The sequence below is a fragment of the Galleria mellonella genome, unplaced genomic scaffold, assembly GCF_026898425.1.
Source record: "Galleria mellonella isolate WM207_F2 unplaced genomic scaffold, CSIRO_AGI_GalMel_v1 utg78, whole genome shotgun sequence".
In the NCBI taxonomy this organism is placed as follows: domain Eukaryota; kingdom Metazoa; phylum Arthropoda; class Insecta; order Lepidoptera; family Pyralidae; genus Galleria; species Galleria mellonella.
Window position 1 is genome coordinate 3954214 of NW_026442151.1, and position 18251 is coordinate 3972464.

Below are 18251 nucleotides of genomic sequence, written 5' to 3' on the forward strand. Positions count from 1 at the left end.
AAGACGGTACAAGTCGCTATCTCATTCTACTTTATTAAATCGTTAACGAAAATGATTCTATCAATATATTCGTTTGTACTTTGTCTACAGGGCCTGACAGATTTCTTTGCTACAAGTTCATGGATATACCTATGGTGTATTAATTTTTTTTGTGTATAATTTTTTCTTTGCCCGCCCTCTTTAGAAGAAAACCTCTGTACAAAAGTACGAATAACATTCCGACTTGTCTCTGCACCTACTATGATCATATGGGTAGTACCAGCGGCACTATGGTACGTAGGACAGTACTGCACATTTAAACCTATAATCTTAAATAACATATAAAATTAGTATAAAATTGCTGGAAATATAATACAATCGATGCGTTCCGTGTTACGAAATAATCGTAACATGAACATGATAATTATTATTATTATCAATAAGGCGATAAGGTCGCCCATTATTTTCTCATTGTGATTATTTCTTGTAATTGTTTATATCTAGAATAAGTTTACTGTTGTAATCTTTTGGAGGAAACAATAAAGAGTATCTATCTATCTATAATTGGGCGTATCTTATTAATTTCATGAAAGACTACAGTATTAATATAATACGTAACCATTTGTTACGCTTCGCAAGTGTATCTTTATACCTAATCATATTACTGCTGCAACTTTATGTTAGTATGGGACCAATAATGTATGAGTCGGCTTCGCATTTGACGAGTATTCAAAACGGATGTAAAAAATAAAGAAGGTAGTCAGTAATTTTTGCAATTTCGAGTATGCAACTATTACACAAGTTATAAAAAGTACTTATGTGCCAACATGGACCATTTCATTTTCGAAATTACCGACAAACACTATACGTACTACTTTACAAACATGTTTTTTCTTGTATATTCATATTATACTAGATTATATAATAGAAAAAATCGATGACAACATGGTGGGTAGGTAAGCCTGAAATCAATTTCTTAATAAACAGACGTTCATTTTCTTAATTTGATTTTAATATTGATGATTAAGTCGGTAAAGATATGTTAACATTTTATTATGGGCAATTAATTAATTTCATATAGAGAGTAGTTTATATTTCCGAAATTCTTTACCGTTACGTTAGAAAATCTATTTCATTTTTTACTAGGATTTTAAAACGTTGTAACTGCTCTTACTTACTGCATTGTTCAATGGAGGTGATGGGGTGAGGGCATATTATTAACTTTATGATCAAGTAGCTGTATACCGTGGCTTTGCCTGTGGTCATATCATGGGGTTTTTTAATGTATCATAATGGAATGGCAACTTCGCCCGCGTTAATGGTATACGCTGGCGGGGCACCAGTGAGGGATGGCAGGCGAGAATAAAAAGGCAGGTCAGTTGGCCCATCGTGATGAATACACCTGGGATTCAGCACGATAGATTCCAGAGAGATCACGCAAAGATTGACCTAATAGGGTATATTGTTAGCAATGGAACAGGCAGTCCGCATTACTAATAATCTCTTCCGTCCTATGTCATCAAATAATTAATAACCTTCTTTAGGGGGAGAAGGGATTGTTAGTAATGCGGATTATCAGTTCCATTGCTAATAATATACCCTAACAAGTCGACCTCCCCGTGGTCTCCCCTGGAAACCATCGTGCTGAATTCCAAGTGTATTCATCACGATGGGCTAACTGACCTGCCTTTTCATACTCACCTATCATCTATCACTGGTGCCCCGCCAGCGTATACCGTTAGCGCAGGCGGGGTTACCATTCCATTATCATCCATTAAAAAAAAATAACCTTCTTTAAGAAATAAGATATGGAATGCATAAAGATTTTTTGAAATCCGATAGTTCCACATGTTAGCGTATAGTAGTATATGTATATATATATATATATATATATATATATATATATATATATATATATATATATATATATATATATATATATATATATATATATATATATATATATATATATATATATATATATATATACTATACGTATAATAATTGTAAGTAACAGTATGGTAAAGGAAGCAAGTAAGGTATATATGTTATTGCCGTCTAATTATTACTGGCTGCCTCGTACGAAATCAGATATAAAAATAATTAAGTAGGTAGGTAAAGAATTATTACAGTTTCTTTAATTATTTTCAATGTAGGTGCCTTATTTATTATTAAATTAGGAAATTGTCTGAAGTAATGTAAGCCCTTGCTCTTAAGACTTGGGTTACCCAGTTGCGTTGCTGTTATGTTGCGCAACATAATTTCTGTTTCAAAATTTAAATCCGAAAACTGGTGCACTCTCACTCGGAGTACGTTTGCGACGTAAAACCTGATATTACCTTCTCTTTATATAGAGTGCAATACATTTTTGATTTTGTTAGAGTACTTAAGTGATCTAAATACTCAGGCTGTTAGGAATAATGAATCAATAGCTTAGTTCACTAAAAAATGTCCTTGTTATTAATCAATATTGGAACATTATTCTTGACAACATACATATTTTTTATCAACTTTAAAAAGGTGAAATAATTGTGATAATAGTCATTAAGCCTGTTCATTGTTATCATATGGAACGGTCCCAAGCCACTTGCATCCACCGATTCCCTGCAATGGATTTGAGGTGTCGTTCTATCTAGTTGGGGGTCATACTATTCAGCCTTTGCTTATACGGGATCGCTACTTAAAATCCTTTCTTTCCCATCGGTTATCAGCTATATAATCAGCCCATTGCCACTTCAGTTTGTTTATCTTTCGGCCTTTGTCGCCCAATTTGTTTCTTCTGCGGACATGATCATTTCTGATTTTATTACGCAAAATTAACTCCAAGCATAGCCCTCTCCATAGCTCACCGAGTTTTTGCTTAAAGCTTTTGCATATAGGCAACCGTCTAGTTAAGTTAGAATGAACTCTGTCAATTGTATTTTTATCTAAGATGATGAAATATTAGATGAGTAAAATTAATTTAAATACAAATAAGGTTTCTTCAGGATAGGCTACGGTAACCATTTACTATAGAAGTTGTACTTGTTTGCCACCTCAGTGGTATAAAAAAATAAATGTAATAGTGACTATTAGCGAGATCATAGTTGATAAAAAAACCGCAATCTTCATACAATTGTGTATATTTTATTTTACACCGCAATGTGATTATAAAAATGATTCGTCATTTATGTATCGAATTGTTGAAAGCGAAGTCGGTGCATTATTTCGATAATTTAAAATTTCTCTCCATAAAGAGACAGCAGTTGCAATAGTTTGCAAAAACAATAAATCGGTTCAGAATTGATGATATCGCGATGTCTTCGCCATTTTTAGTTTAGTATGTTTTAGTAAAGACATGTGTATAGTAAGTGTAACATATACATAATGATACAGGCAAATTTATGGTATTAAGAATCCTTTCATTTTTAAAGTCCCTAAAAATAACAATTAATTAATTTAAAATAACAATCTGTTATTAACTATATAGCTACTAATAATTTATTATTTATCACATTATTTATGCTTTATACACAAACTCTATAGACACTTTCTCCTTTCGGGTTTTCAAGGTTGACTTGAAGAAATCCCTTTAAAGGATAAATCCGTTTGTGTACTTTTTGGCTATAACCTAATATCTATATTATAAGTGAATGTTCAAAGGCATATAAATAAAATAAATAATTTATCATTAATTGGTATTTTTCTAGTGTTCATATAAATAAGGCAAATAAATTATTTTTTTATGTTTTACGTTAAAAGATACCATCAGAATCAAACACCTGATTCAACAATATTATTCTTCAATGCATATAAAATTTTGCTCTTTTATTTTTTTTTTATTTATTTGTTATTAAGCAATAAATTATTGCGCACAGGAATCTTCACGTCACTAGACGTGAAGATTTTTGAATAATTTACAACTGCTTTTTTAATATTTGAAATCGTACTATTGTCCGACCGGGACCAACCGAATGGAACTTGATGACAAGATATATTATAAATATATAAAGATAATAATATAGTAAATTTTAATAAGTTTTTTTTTTATAACATACATGTAGTATACATGTACAGTAAATATGTTTAGGTATATATTTATATACATATATATCGTCGTGAGGTCCCGGCATGGAAAAGACCATCCCTCCCATTCCCGTGGGTGTGGTAAGAGGCGACTAAGGGAAGGCGAGAGATGGGCAGGAGCATCCCTTTTAAAACATCTCCAAAGTCTATCAGCGGTTGTCAATCCGCCTGCCGACACTCAAAATCTGATAAGATGATGATGATTTTTGGTATGTTTTTTAAAAACTTAATGATTTATGTATGATATAAGTTTATTTCGTTAAATTTCATCCCATCAATTACACGCTTAATGAAAAGTTATTTAGTAGATAATTTAACAATATAAATTTAAACAAAGCCACTTGGTTAACATAGTGGTTAGTATCCCCCCTTATGAGTATAAATTATTAAAATAAGGGAGAGAGAGAGATAAATTATCCACCGATGACATTTTAATAAATTATAATATTATGCCCTTAGAGGAATTGCTTATTAAACTTGGCTGGTTATACAATTTTTTTAATGACACTTAGAATGATAGACAAGGTTGATGATGGCCCATTTAAGAAAATGGTTACTGTCACCTATATAGATAAAAAATATTGCGAACAACGTAGAATACACTGTAATGTTGGTGGTATCCGTCATACGTAGCTATTCCTGGGAATAAAGAATTGATATAATATTACATGGCGTGGTTATAAAAAAGAAAAACCAAAACTAAGGATTTAAATAATTTATATAATTCTATCTGTTCTCCTATAACCAAAGGTTATCTGTAAGAGATTGTCCAAGCGACAAGACCGCCTTTTGAACCTTTATGTATATATTTCAATATACATAAACGTTTATTGATCATTACCATCAGGTGAGCTGCATGCAAACGAGCATGCGGCTCACCTGATGGTAAGTGACTACCGCCGCCCATGATCACCCACAACACCTACGGCATTGCAGGTGTGTTTTAAAAAGGAATATACTCTTTTCTTGAAGGCTATGTTTTTTTTTGTTATATATTTAATTGTCATTGTATATTTTTATTATTTCTGGTGCAATAAAAAGTTAAATAAATAAATAAATTCTTATTAATTTTTTTTAATCTATTGAACCTTAAACAAGTTGGCGACCAATTTGATGGAAAGTACAAATATATCTGTAAGTAAAACTATCAATCTGAATATCTAACTACACGTAACCTTGCGTGCGATATTACTTGCGCGAGCGCAACGCCGGTGGGCGTCAGCCGTTGGGCAACAAGAAGGAAGTGCTGAAACATTACCGCACTAACTGCTCGTTAAAACTTTTGGGTTCTGTATACATTATATATTATATTGGCAGCAGACACCACGCCGGTATACACAGACCAACAGTGTATGTCGGCTGCAAACCCAGTGACCCAGAGGTCGTCGCCTCCGGAGTAGAAGCCGGGGTAATGGGGTACGCGCCGAAGTCCCTACCTCGCCCACCCACACATCATCCGGCGGGCAAGAGAAGACCGTGTTGTTGTTGTTGTACGAAATTTCACAATTTGTTGGCAAAACAGTTTAATAAATAAATTCCTTTGTTTAATCAAACGAAAAAAAAAAGGAAGTTCTCAATTCGGTTGTTTATTTATTATATTTATTATCTCATAATTCCGTCAATTATGAACGTACTTGGAACTATTTTTTTTTTATTTGAAAAGATGTACTTACAGATTGTCTCCACAATTAAAATCTATTTTCGTTATTTGTTGTAGTATACAACCTTGTTCTTATTTTATGACGTTTTATTGATATATATTTTTTTTGTTTAATGTATATGAAACTTATTTTTTAATTTATAAGAAATAAACTGCGGGTTACAACTAGGAATACTATCTCTTAGTATCTGAGAGTATATTTCATCACAATCAATCAATATGTTAATGAAAGTAATTGTGTACGAGTGATACTAGTTGATAGTAAATTTAAACAAAAGGATTTCATATTCGTTTGCGGAACGCGATCGCTTATCACTAATTTGGGTTACATTATAACTGGTAACAGTTGTTATTACGTTGTCTATGTAATTTTAAAGGAAACACTTATTTGTGAGGAAATTGGCGATGTAAAAACAGATACGGGATTTGAATTTTAAGGCTGTACATACATTTATCCTTTACCAATCGGATTTGTTACATTTAATGGAAAATTCGTTCGGAATAAGCGTTTAGGATTATGAGTGCAATTATGCTACATTTTTATTTTTATAAAAATATATAAGTATATACTCATTATGTTACAAGAACACCAGAGGGAAACTTTGTACAAAAGTCGATTGCTTGGGTACCTCTGTCCCATTCGTGTTTCAACCGTGAAGCAGTTGTGTTTGCATGGCTGTGTTTCAGTTTGAAGGGTGGGATATGGCGTGAATTTACTAGGTACAGAGGAATAACACCTGAGTCCTCAGGAATGGCAACGCATGGGAGGTATCATGGGTGAAACAGTAAACTCTGTTATGTCCATGATACTGCTCATGTCTATAGGCGACGGTTACCACTTTCCATCAGGTGGGCCGTCAGCTTGTTTGCCATTCTAAGTTGTATAAAAAAAAAACAGAGTAATCATCACAATCGGAATCAGTATCTGATAGTATAATAGTCGTAATATGTCATCATCTTTCTCTCATTATCTCAGATCATTTGCAGATCGGAGTAATATGTTTTTCTATGTACATAGTGGTCCTGGCATAGAATGGGCCACCCTTTCCTTTCCCGTGGATATCTTAAGAGGGAACTTAATAGTCGAGGGATGGATAGCGTCCCTCTTAAAACATCGCCATAGCCTGAGGTGTCAACCCGCCTGCTAAGCGTGGTGACTACTAGAAAAAATTCCTTAATAGAGAGAGGCATATAACGGCTGATGTGGTATATGGTACATATATACCTATTTGGTATATATATATATATATACACCGCTTATCTCCCATTGGAGTAGGCAGGCAGGTATATTTGAAGTTATATTAATTTTTAATCATTACTACTTTTTCGGTCAGAAGAAGGACAGGGGAATAATGTCCCTGTTAATAGCAATATGCCCTATCAGGTAGACCTCTAGGTGGTTACCTTGTGGTTATACCATCGTGGTTATTCTTAGCAAATAGTTACATCGGGCTAACTAATATTATTCTCAACTATTATCCTTACTGTATCCTAGTATCCCGTCAGTGTAAACGAAAATGATATACTTTCAGATCTGTTCCATAGATATTTTATCGAAAGAGTTTTGTTAGTTTAGTTTCGAAATCAAAATAACTGGTTTTGCTACGATTGAAGTCTCTTTTCTTTGTGGAATATAATCTTAAATTATCATCTATAAGAATTCTTCTTTTTAATATGTTAATGGTCGTTATTGTCTTAAATACATATAATATAAATGTATAGATTCAATGTAGATAAGACCAATAGAGTTACTGGATTTATATATAGAAGCATAAAAACAAACAAAAATAGTATACACATTAATACCACTCTTCCTCTCACTTTAAACATACACACATACAGATTTAAAATTTTAATTAACTGTAATCTTCTAGTTACACAATAATTTCTTTTTTTTTCCTTATTTATCATCATGTTTATTACATTTGTAGCTTAATATTGTTAATTCTGCATGTACAAATACAAAGTATTAGTTCTTATGTGTTGGAAGGAACTGGCTTACAAGGCACAGGTTACCCTAATTTGTAAGCTAAGGCAAAAAACATGTAACTGTGCAACCCTGTATTTGTTAATAAAGTTTATTATTATTATTAATAATATTACTAGAAAAATACTTATACTCTTTTATAATTGTTATAATAAATACCATACTGGTTTTTCATTTAAGTCAATTTCACAGGTTTATTTACATTTGTTTCCACCGTGTAATCGATTAAATCTCTTTTTGGATACCTCATTTATCATATCTCTTTTTAGGTCTTCTTATATCCTTAAAAACTATTCTTAATACAATTGTATTAAGATAACGTTTTAAATAAGTCCCTTTAAAACATTACCTCCATTACTGAAAATCAGGATAATATGTTAGTCAATATTTAATTTCATAGTACTGTCACTGTTCGTAAAAAACAATCACTTTTTCTTACGGAGTAAAATATGTTTGATGGCTTATCTATTCAACCTGTTTAGTTTAAATAAGAAATTAAATTATGACACAAAAATAAAAGTACTTATTTTGTATGGATAAGTAAAAACTTTTTATTCTTCTTAAGGAAATATTCAGTTATAAAAGTATATTTATAAAACTATCACAAAAAAAAAACAAGTCAAAGAGATAATAATGGTTTGTCTTAATGCTAACCAGCGATATGTTCCAGACCACTGCAATTAAATATTTTTTATTGAATGAAAATGGAATAGTTATGTCGCTAGCACTATTGGTTTATGCTGGTGGGAAGTGAGGACTAATGAAGGAAGATAGGTGAGATGAATTGAGGTAATAAAGGCCAGTTGGGTTATTGTGATGAGATCCAGAAAAGATTGTTTCTTTCTAAAAAGTTTGTTGGAAATCGATCTGATAGATTTTGTTAACAATGAAGTTATTAATAATCACTTCTATAATCTGAAACTTTGAGTCTTGTGACAATTTGTAAGACAGTTAATTATTTTACAAGTTGTAAAATAAACATGCTTGATGCTTACCAAGCATTTTATCAATGTTTTATCATTTAAGGAGCACTTTAGAGATTTAATATATTTTATTTATTTTTTTACAATAAATAAAATTAAAATAAATTTAAATCATAAAATCTTGTCACACACTAGAAGGTAGACGACATAGCAAGTACTCATTAATAACCCAAAACGATATTTTAACCTTTATCTTTTCAGATAGGTACTAGGTATACATAAGCACTTAGGCGTGGCTCGACATTAATATATTAGTAAAGATTTGTATGAGGTTAAAAGCTTTGAAACTATTTCAAATTATTGTTGTTTCAAGGCAACCCAAGTACGGTAATTAGTGTTGGCGTTATTATGGGTGCGATTATTCAAACATTCGAATGACAGAAATCGTTCGGAAATAGCAATTAGTGGTGTGGTCCGAGATAGTGTTATTTTTGCAATTAGTATTAAAAATCAGCTCTAACCGGTACCGGCACGGTTTGTCCACTGTACGCTGCCGCGGGAAGCCATTATATTTTCAAGGTTAATAGGCGAGTATTTTGATTTATCGATTCAGATAATTGACCGCGGATGCTGTAGTTCGTTTTCATTGTTCAGCCAAAAATCGGTAATATATACATTTACTTTATTTTTTATTTACTCGTATTTAATTGTACGCAATTCTACCAAAGGGAGACTTTGTATAAAAGTCATTTGCTTGGGCACCTCTATCCCATTCGTGTTTCTACCGTGAAGCAGTTGTGTTTGCATGACTGTGTACAAGGAATATCACCTTAGTCCACAGGAATAGCAATGCATGGGGGTATCATGGGCAAAAGTATACTTTGTTATGTCTATGGTACTGCTCGTGTCTATAGGCGATGGTTACCACTCTTTATCAGATGGGCAGTCAGTTTGTTTGGTATTCTAAGTTACAAAAAGGAAAAAAACGCAAAATAATAATATTAAAATAAAGATATACAACAGGCGAGTTTAACTTTGTATGAATTTTGTTCCAGAAAACCATAATGCAATGTAATTAGTTATTTTTAATGCAACTAGAATGAGGAACGAGCTCATGAAAATTAGGGGATTGAGATGCTGAGTACATAACACTTTTATTGGGATATTTTATTTTATAAACTGCAATGTACTCTAGTAAGTACCAGCGGTAGTTGCCAGTGTTGTTTGGCTTAGTTTGCCAGTAGAAACATGAATGGGATAGAGATCCAGATGCAGAAGTCTTTTACAAAAATAAAAAAAATAAAACATTAATTATTGCAATAAAAAATAGTAAATTTGTATAGTAATTATAAAAAGGGCAACTGAAAAGGTATGCATGTAAAATTTAGTTTGAATACCATTACCATAAGGTCCATAATACTATAAATCTGTTAATGAATATTTAGGGTATAATTCAAGATCAACTGGTATAAATATTTTTTTATAACACAGGGGGTAAACGAGCGTGTGGCTTACGTGATGGTAAGTGACTACCTACTGCCGCCCATGAGTATCCGCAACATCGTTGTACGATAGTGAAAATCAGCAGCAAGTATCAATCCGAACAATCATTCAGAACAATGCCAAATTGCAGATATGCAACGTCTCTTTGCAATTTCAGTGGGTCGAGTCGGATAGTAAGGCGCTGATCGTCAATAATTCTAGCTGACCATCAATTGTTTTAAAACAATTTAAAAATCGAACTTCCCCACACAATGAAAACAGATCACGCGGACACGGAGTTGAATGTCGTGCTCTTAATTTTAGTAAGGTTATCGAGTCAATAGCACCACAATTTGACGGTGCAATTATTGCGTAGTTGAACAATGCCGTGGAACAAAGGATGCCGGCTGTGACTAGGTGTTTTCAATTTGGATTAACGATTGATTAACAAGTACGTACCTGTGATTTAGCATGACCTCATCCTGACAGTTGTTGACATGGCAAGTTATAAATTATATTGCATGCAACAGCGAGTCGCGTGCGATATCGTTCAGGTTTGTAGGTAATCGCTTTTTGTATTGTACAAATACGTTAACATCGTTGTTGAAATATTTACCTAATTAGTTAGAGTATAAAATAAAAAGAAGTTCGAATTGTTAGCTTAGATATATCAATACGGGGATGAAATTTGTTTATAGATATTTTTTAATTAGGTATAGGAATCTGATCTCCGCACAATGCCAATATTTGTATTCACGAGTCTGTATTGTTTTCCATGTATTCATTACATGTATGTATTCATAAAAAATGTATTTTAATATGTATGTTAGTTGTCTAGACGTATAGAACTTTGTTCTCTTTGCTCTACTTAGTGCCTTAAATAGTGCTATGTGATATAAAAAAAAATGGATCTAGGTGCTGCCATGTGACACAGCCAGTGGTATTTGTTATCATTAAATATTATTATTGATTTGTTTTTAAAAATTGATATTAGAATTTTAGATAATTCCAGATTTCGGTATGCATGTTCAAAATTTTGGTCGATTGGCGTCAAAAGCTAATTAATTATCATACTGCAAAATACATTTAATAGAAATAAGTAAACGTGACACCTTAGCACAATTAGATATTATATCATACAAGAAATACCATTTTTTGTATCTATAAAAAAAAAAAGAAAATGAAAAATTTAATTAAAGATTGTCCTAGAAAATTTAATGAGACCTTCCAAATACATATTGTTAATTTTTTAATTGTTTGTCTGTTGAAAAATAACCTACTTATTTTTCAATTATGCATTTTTTTATATTTTTACTAAATTCAAAAATTTCACATGGTACAAGTTTTACATGCATATATAGAAACAAATACACATCAAATGTAAATTTAAAATAACGCTGCTCTTACGAATGGCGCTGCAAAATAGAAGTTGACACACAAACCTTTTAGTGTTGGTGACATTCAAACTCTAGACCTTTGAGGTCTGTAATCCGGGATATAATAGCACTTAGACACGAGACTTACTATTACTAATGTTTACATAACAATACTGATTGATCGATTGATCTAATTTCAGGTGCTTATCTACAGCCGTTATTGGATATTGGTTAAACTATAATACTAGCTTCCAGGCCGGCAATACTTAGTAAACTTATTCACAGGTCAAATATGGGGTCAAGCATTGACATTTTGTAAATATCATGTTAACTACTCCTTGTCATAGGCACCATAGCATTTTATTGATGTAATTTAAATATATAGTTGTAAAAGAAATACGTATTTTAGTTGTGTTGTATCCTAATATTTATCGTATGCATAGACGATAAGGTTAAAAATTGATTACTTTGAGAATACATAATTGAACACATTAATTTCTTTGTATTTATAACCCTTTTTTCCAAATCTGTTAAATTTGGTTTCATTTAGGTAAGTTTTTTTTTTATTATTAGAGAGACAAACGAGCAGACGGTCCACGTGATGGGATGCGGCTACCATCGCTCATCAGCATTTGCAACACGAGGAGAGTTGATCGTAAGTTGTGGGTCTATTAAATGTTTGTAGGTACGTTTCTTGAAATGCCCCATATTATTTAATAAAAGCACAATTGGAGTGATGAGTTTTTTTCAGAACTCACATGTACAAGCTATACATGAACATTTTTTTTATGTGCCTTACACTGTAGTGTTTAAAAATAAAAACGTAGTGGTTGTGAGGTGCAACACAGTATCAGAACTCATCTGCTCCTTAAAAAAATAATTTTATCTATAAGTCGTTCAGCGAGTTATGAATGGAGCTAATTTCAGACTTTCTCTACGTGGTTGAATTTACAACGTGGAAATCCACAGAGGGACTAAAATTTGTAAGCTGAAGCGGTAATAGGGCAGTTATATAGCTCGAAAAATATATAACGGGTGGGAAAGGATGGTTTTCGAGGCAGGCAAGCATAGCATGGGGCGACCCTCCCCAAGATGGAGTAACGATCTCAAGAGTATTGCAGGGAGTACAAATATAAAAAAGTCGATTGCTTGGGTACCTCTGTCCCATTCGTGTTTCTACCGTGAAGCAGTTGTGTTTGCATGGTTGTGTTTCGCTTTGAAGGATGGGATATGGTGTTAATTTACAGGATATAGAGGAAAAACACCTGAGTCCTCCGGAATGGCAACGCATGGGGGGTATCATGGGCGAAACAGTATACTCTGTTATGTCCATGGTACTGCTCATGTCTATGGGCGACGGTTACCACTTTCCAACAGGTGGGCCGTCAGCTTGTTTGCCATTCTAAGTTGTATAAAAAAAAAGATTTAAGCGGTGCAGAATCGTACTTTGTGGCGTAATATGGGGAGGACTTAAGTTCAACAGTAGACAATGGTTGTAACTTAGACAGTACGTTACATTACGAGTATGTCTGTGGATTGAAATGATGATAATGATATAAGTATTATTTCTAACATTAGTGCAAAGGTAAATCTTTAATAGAGAAGCCCATTCTGCTACCCATATATGCGTAAAAAAAATCCACTTATGAAGTCAATTGACAAAAAGACTATCAAAATTCCCATGACGAACTTGTGGGTAGTATTATTAATTTATGAATTATGGTAATTGATGAACAGATACCAATTGATTTTCAACAAAACAACCATTTGCTACCTGAGTCGGTAATTATTGGGGCAAATCCCAAATCAGAATGATACGACTCGATCTTTAGAGGAAAATCCAAAATGATTAATCAGACTGGTCTTGCCGTTACGTCAAAACATATAGGCATTTATAATTAGTTCATTCAATATTAATTCGATAGGATAATATAAATTTATTGTTTTTTATTATTTTATTATTTAACAAGGTAAAGAATATTTAAACAATGAATAGTCTGTTAATACACTTCTCATATTTAGACGCCAAAACTTAATTCAGTGAAAGTTTTTGATAAGAAACTACGATTGTACATCTTATTTTGTGCTATTGTTTTAATGCCAAAAGCGTCACTTTTTCCTTTAAAAAATAAAACAATGCATTGCAGATTATTCTTTACTAGTTAATTCTCGAGGCTTCATCAACGTAAACTCGATATTTCCTGTTCTCGTGGGAATTTGTACCAAAGGAAGATTTTGTGCAAACATCATCTACATAGGTATTTATATTCTATTTTGACACATAGCAGTAATTATGTGGCCGAGTTTCAGTTTAAAGAGTGAGAGATATGGTAATAAAATAAAAGTACAGAGTATAATATGTTGGTTATTTGGTGTAAAAACGCGTGGAGTGCCCCATGGACATTATAGTGTATTTTGTAATATGTTTGGAGCAGTCATTTTCTATTGCAGGCTATCAGATTGTCTGGCATATTAAATTCAAATTCAAGTCATCTTTATTGAAATAAATTTGTTTACAATTACTTTTAAATCGTTATATTTTTATAAATATAGGGTTCGAAAAGTTGTCATTTATGGAAAAGAACCCGCAAGAAACTCAACAGTTACTCTTTGAAATCTCTGATAATATTATGTGTAATTTATTATATTTTTAAATGTACTATGTTTAAATTTACATGGTCTTAATAAGCCCGTGCATGATCGATTAATACTATGCACATATGCCATTCAAGTAATCATTTAGTGTGTAATAGGCTTTGTTTAATAAATATTTTTTATATATTTTTATTAAACCGTTCACACATTAAACTATTACTTAAATGACTAACGTGCTTGGTGTTTTTGGTGTTGGCCGATCATTCACGGACAATATTATTTTAGACATAGTACATTTAAGTAAATATACACAATGTTAATAGAGTTTTGAATAAAGTAATTGCTGACTCTAGCAGTTGAGTTTCCTTGTCCAGAAGTAAAATGATGGAAAAAACAAAATAGTAATTTAAATGAGCTTGTAAATAATACTATTTTAATACTTGTAAAGATGATTTTTATTGTTTTTGTAAAAATTTTGGCTAGATGGCTTTTTACAGTATTTTATGGGTTTTCCTTTTCATCTATTAATTCATGAAATGCTGATAAATAGCACTCTTATTTCGTCACCACAAGTATTTTATTTGTACTATTTTTTAATAGTTATTTGGAAATAATATGGATTAATTGAAGTCTGTCAATTACAAATAGAATAAATATTTGAATTGTGAATTGCATTACATATTTTTATTTTATCTCACGCCGCTAGGTGGTACTTTTGTTGCTGGCCAGTTTGCCATTTACGGTAAGCGGTACCATTCCAGATTATATCAACTTGTGGCATTTGACCACTGTGTACAAAATAGAACTTATTGTTACCTACAAGCTATTGCATTAGATAAGGTTTTAAGCTTGCAGCTCATATAAAGCTGGCTTCCCAGATCTTTATTATTTAGAGAAATACTAGGGTACGAAAAATTAAAGGTTACTAATATGATGTATTGCCTGAAATAATCCTAAAATTACAGTTCATATGACAATATATTTACTTGGTTGTGAGTGTAATCATACGCTTAAATAATTTAAAAATATAATAGACACTTATATATAAGAGAAAATTATTATTATGATTGTTGTTGTTACATTAGCCGTTTAACCGTTAACTGTCCACAGCTGAATATAGATTCCCCCATTAGGAAAAGGGGGGGTTGCTAGTAGTTGCCACGATTGACAGTTTGGTTTGTGGCAATGTTTGGACATTGCTGCTTATTCCTCCACCATAAGCTCCCTTAGTCACCTCTTACGACACCCACGGGAAAGGAAAGGGTGGCTTATTCTTTGTTTGGATCTACATGGCTAATGAAATGAATATTAAATAATAAAGTTATTATGATTGTTTACTGAAATATACATATTCAATAAATGTAAAATATACTTTTCGTATAATTTATATGTATCGATAATTACTTCAGCTAAATATATTTTTTTATACAATATAGAATGGCAAACAAGCTAATGGCCCATCTGATGAAAATGATTATCGTTACCTGTAGACATTAACATTACCATGGACTTAACAGATTATACTGAATATTTTATAATTATTACGAGTAAATATATTTTAAAATTAATAATAAAATAATAATTATATTGAATTAATTATTCAAATCTGAACAGATTCGTGGAATGCAGACGTGACTTACATTCGAAATAATTCTACCCAACAGTTGTGACAGTTCAATGACTATTGGACAGAATATACAACTGAGGAGAAGGAATTTGTTACTAAAATCATTGAAATATATTTATTAATGAATATATGCAGAAATGCATCGTATATACTAATTTTATTGATTATTTATTTATTACTGTATTTCTAAATATACAACAAAACAAAAGACAGAATAAGAATTTTTAATGCCACATAATATCAAGAGTTTTGTGCGTCATTTTACATATCGTCTTCAATAAAAATGAGAATGAGAATATCACAGTATATACTCGTTCGATTACTTTATATTCCATTATAAGTAAGGAATCATAAATGTTATTTCAGAGCTAAATATAACTAGAAATATATACAGAGATAAATAGAGTAGTACAAAATTGAGAAAATGACTTTTTTTAAATTGGTTAGAAATTTTTTTATTAATAAAGAGATACACTGCACAATATAGGAGGTTTTTTTTTTAATGGATGATAATGGGAATGGTAACCCCACCCGCGCTATGGGTATACACCGGCGAGGCACTAGTGAAGGATGATAGGTGAGGATGAAGTATTCGTAGGTCAGTTGGCCCATCGTGACGAATTCAACAAGAATTGTTCACGATGGTTTCCAGGGGGAACCACGTGGAGGTCGACCTAATAGGGCATATTGCTAGCAATGGGGCTGTCAAATTCCACTGCTAACAATTCCTTTCCCCCCAATATAGGAGGTTTCCGCGTGGTCCCTTTTTCTCATGGGCGTAGTAAGAGGTAACTAAGGGAATTAAGTTGTCGAGGTATGGGCAGCAACGTTCCTTTTAAAACATCATGAAAGCCTACAAGCGGTTGCTAACCCGTCTGCCAAACGGGGCAATTACTGGCAAAATCCCTCTTATGGAGGAGGCCATGTTCAACAGTGGACAGTTAAGTTTGATATGATAATGATGATGATAGGAGGTCTCACTTGACAAGGTATATTATTATATATATATTATTAGAAATGGGGTCAATAGTCCCCAATAATTTTACCTCCTCCCGGATGTATATTTTTGTACATGAGATAGTCTGTACAATGAACCAACCACCCACGGAGTGTGGTTCCGCCACTGATGCTATCAAATTGCGGTTGAGGCTAGGAGCCTGCTGCGGTGAATTATACAGTCAATGGTGTAGATAATTGCCGTACAAGATAAAGCCCCACTTTCTTAACTGCATCATACTGATTATAACACTGCAACGTAATGGAGTTATGTATTCGTTTCTTTATTGTTTACGGAATATAATTTAGTTTAAAAAGTTAGTGTTTTGATTATTGTTGGCAGTCATAATAGTTTTTAATAGGTTTTATTGTTTTCAGCTAAATTATTTTAATTTACTTATATAATAAAATTGTAACAAGACGATGTCTGTATATAGGAGATATTTAAAAGAAAAATATACGACAAATCTTAATAAAACCAATACATACATGTTTATTTATTTTTAGGGAAATATATAACTGAACGACAATCAATGCACAGACAAATTATATCTATGTTGAGCCATGAATTGTTTTTACATTTGCGTAATTACACAGTTGATTAGTTTTTATATATGCAAAAAAGGATTTTAAGTTATAAATTTTGATGTTAAAAAATATTTTTTATGAAATTTTGTCTGTCTGTATGTTTGTTTCAGCATTATGCAAAAACTATTACTCCAAATTGGATGCGGTTTCACAGTTATATTCCTGAAGATGTAACTGCAAATCTGATGTATGTTGTATCTTGATATGTCAACAAAAAATGGCCTGTTTCATTAATTTTCCTATTTCTGAAATCCACACATACGGAGTAGCAGGCACAAAGGCAGTGCTAATTAATTTCCTCATGTTCCTCAAATATTGCGCCTAAATTACTAGTGAATACACTATGTACCCTCTTGTATAGGCATTTCCTCACCCGCATCCAATAGCGAGGACAGGATTCCTTAAATGCTATACAGCAAAGCATAAAAAAAAAAAAACTAATTTGAATAAATGTTTCAATCCTTTTTTCTTGTTTTTTTAAACTATTTAAACGTTTAATTAATTAAAACATAATAAAAAAATTAGTATAAGTAGAGACAGCATTTACTAGATTAACATATAAGTTACCTTTCTCTAAAATATAACTAATATAATATAAGGAATGTTGCAGAATCATCAGACATTATTTTCTACAGAGTTTTTTAACTGGAACTGCCCGTTGATAAAATTAAGCGCCCCTTTTTATTTTTATAATCGAATTTGTGGTCTACGGGCCTAGTCTTGTAAATCCGTAAAAAACGAGTCTCGTCACGTAAAACAAATAGATCGGCTCTACCACTTTCACTACAGTCAGTCAATTCCCGGATCTAAATCAGTATTCATTTTATCTTTTGCCTGAATAACAAAGGAAAGTGACGTAATAAGTGAAGTTTGTTAAGTAAGATCTTCATAGACTGTACGATTACTGTTCTAGGATATAAAAAAAAAAAACATATACTCGTGTGAGGATACATGTAATTTGAGAGTTGAAAAA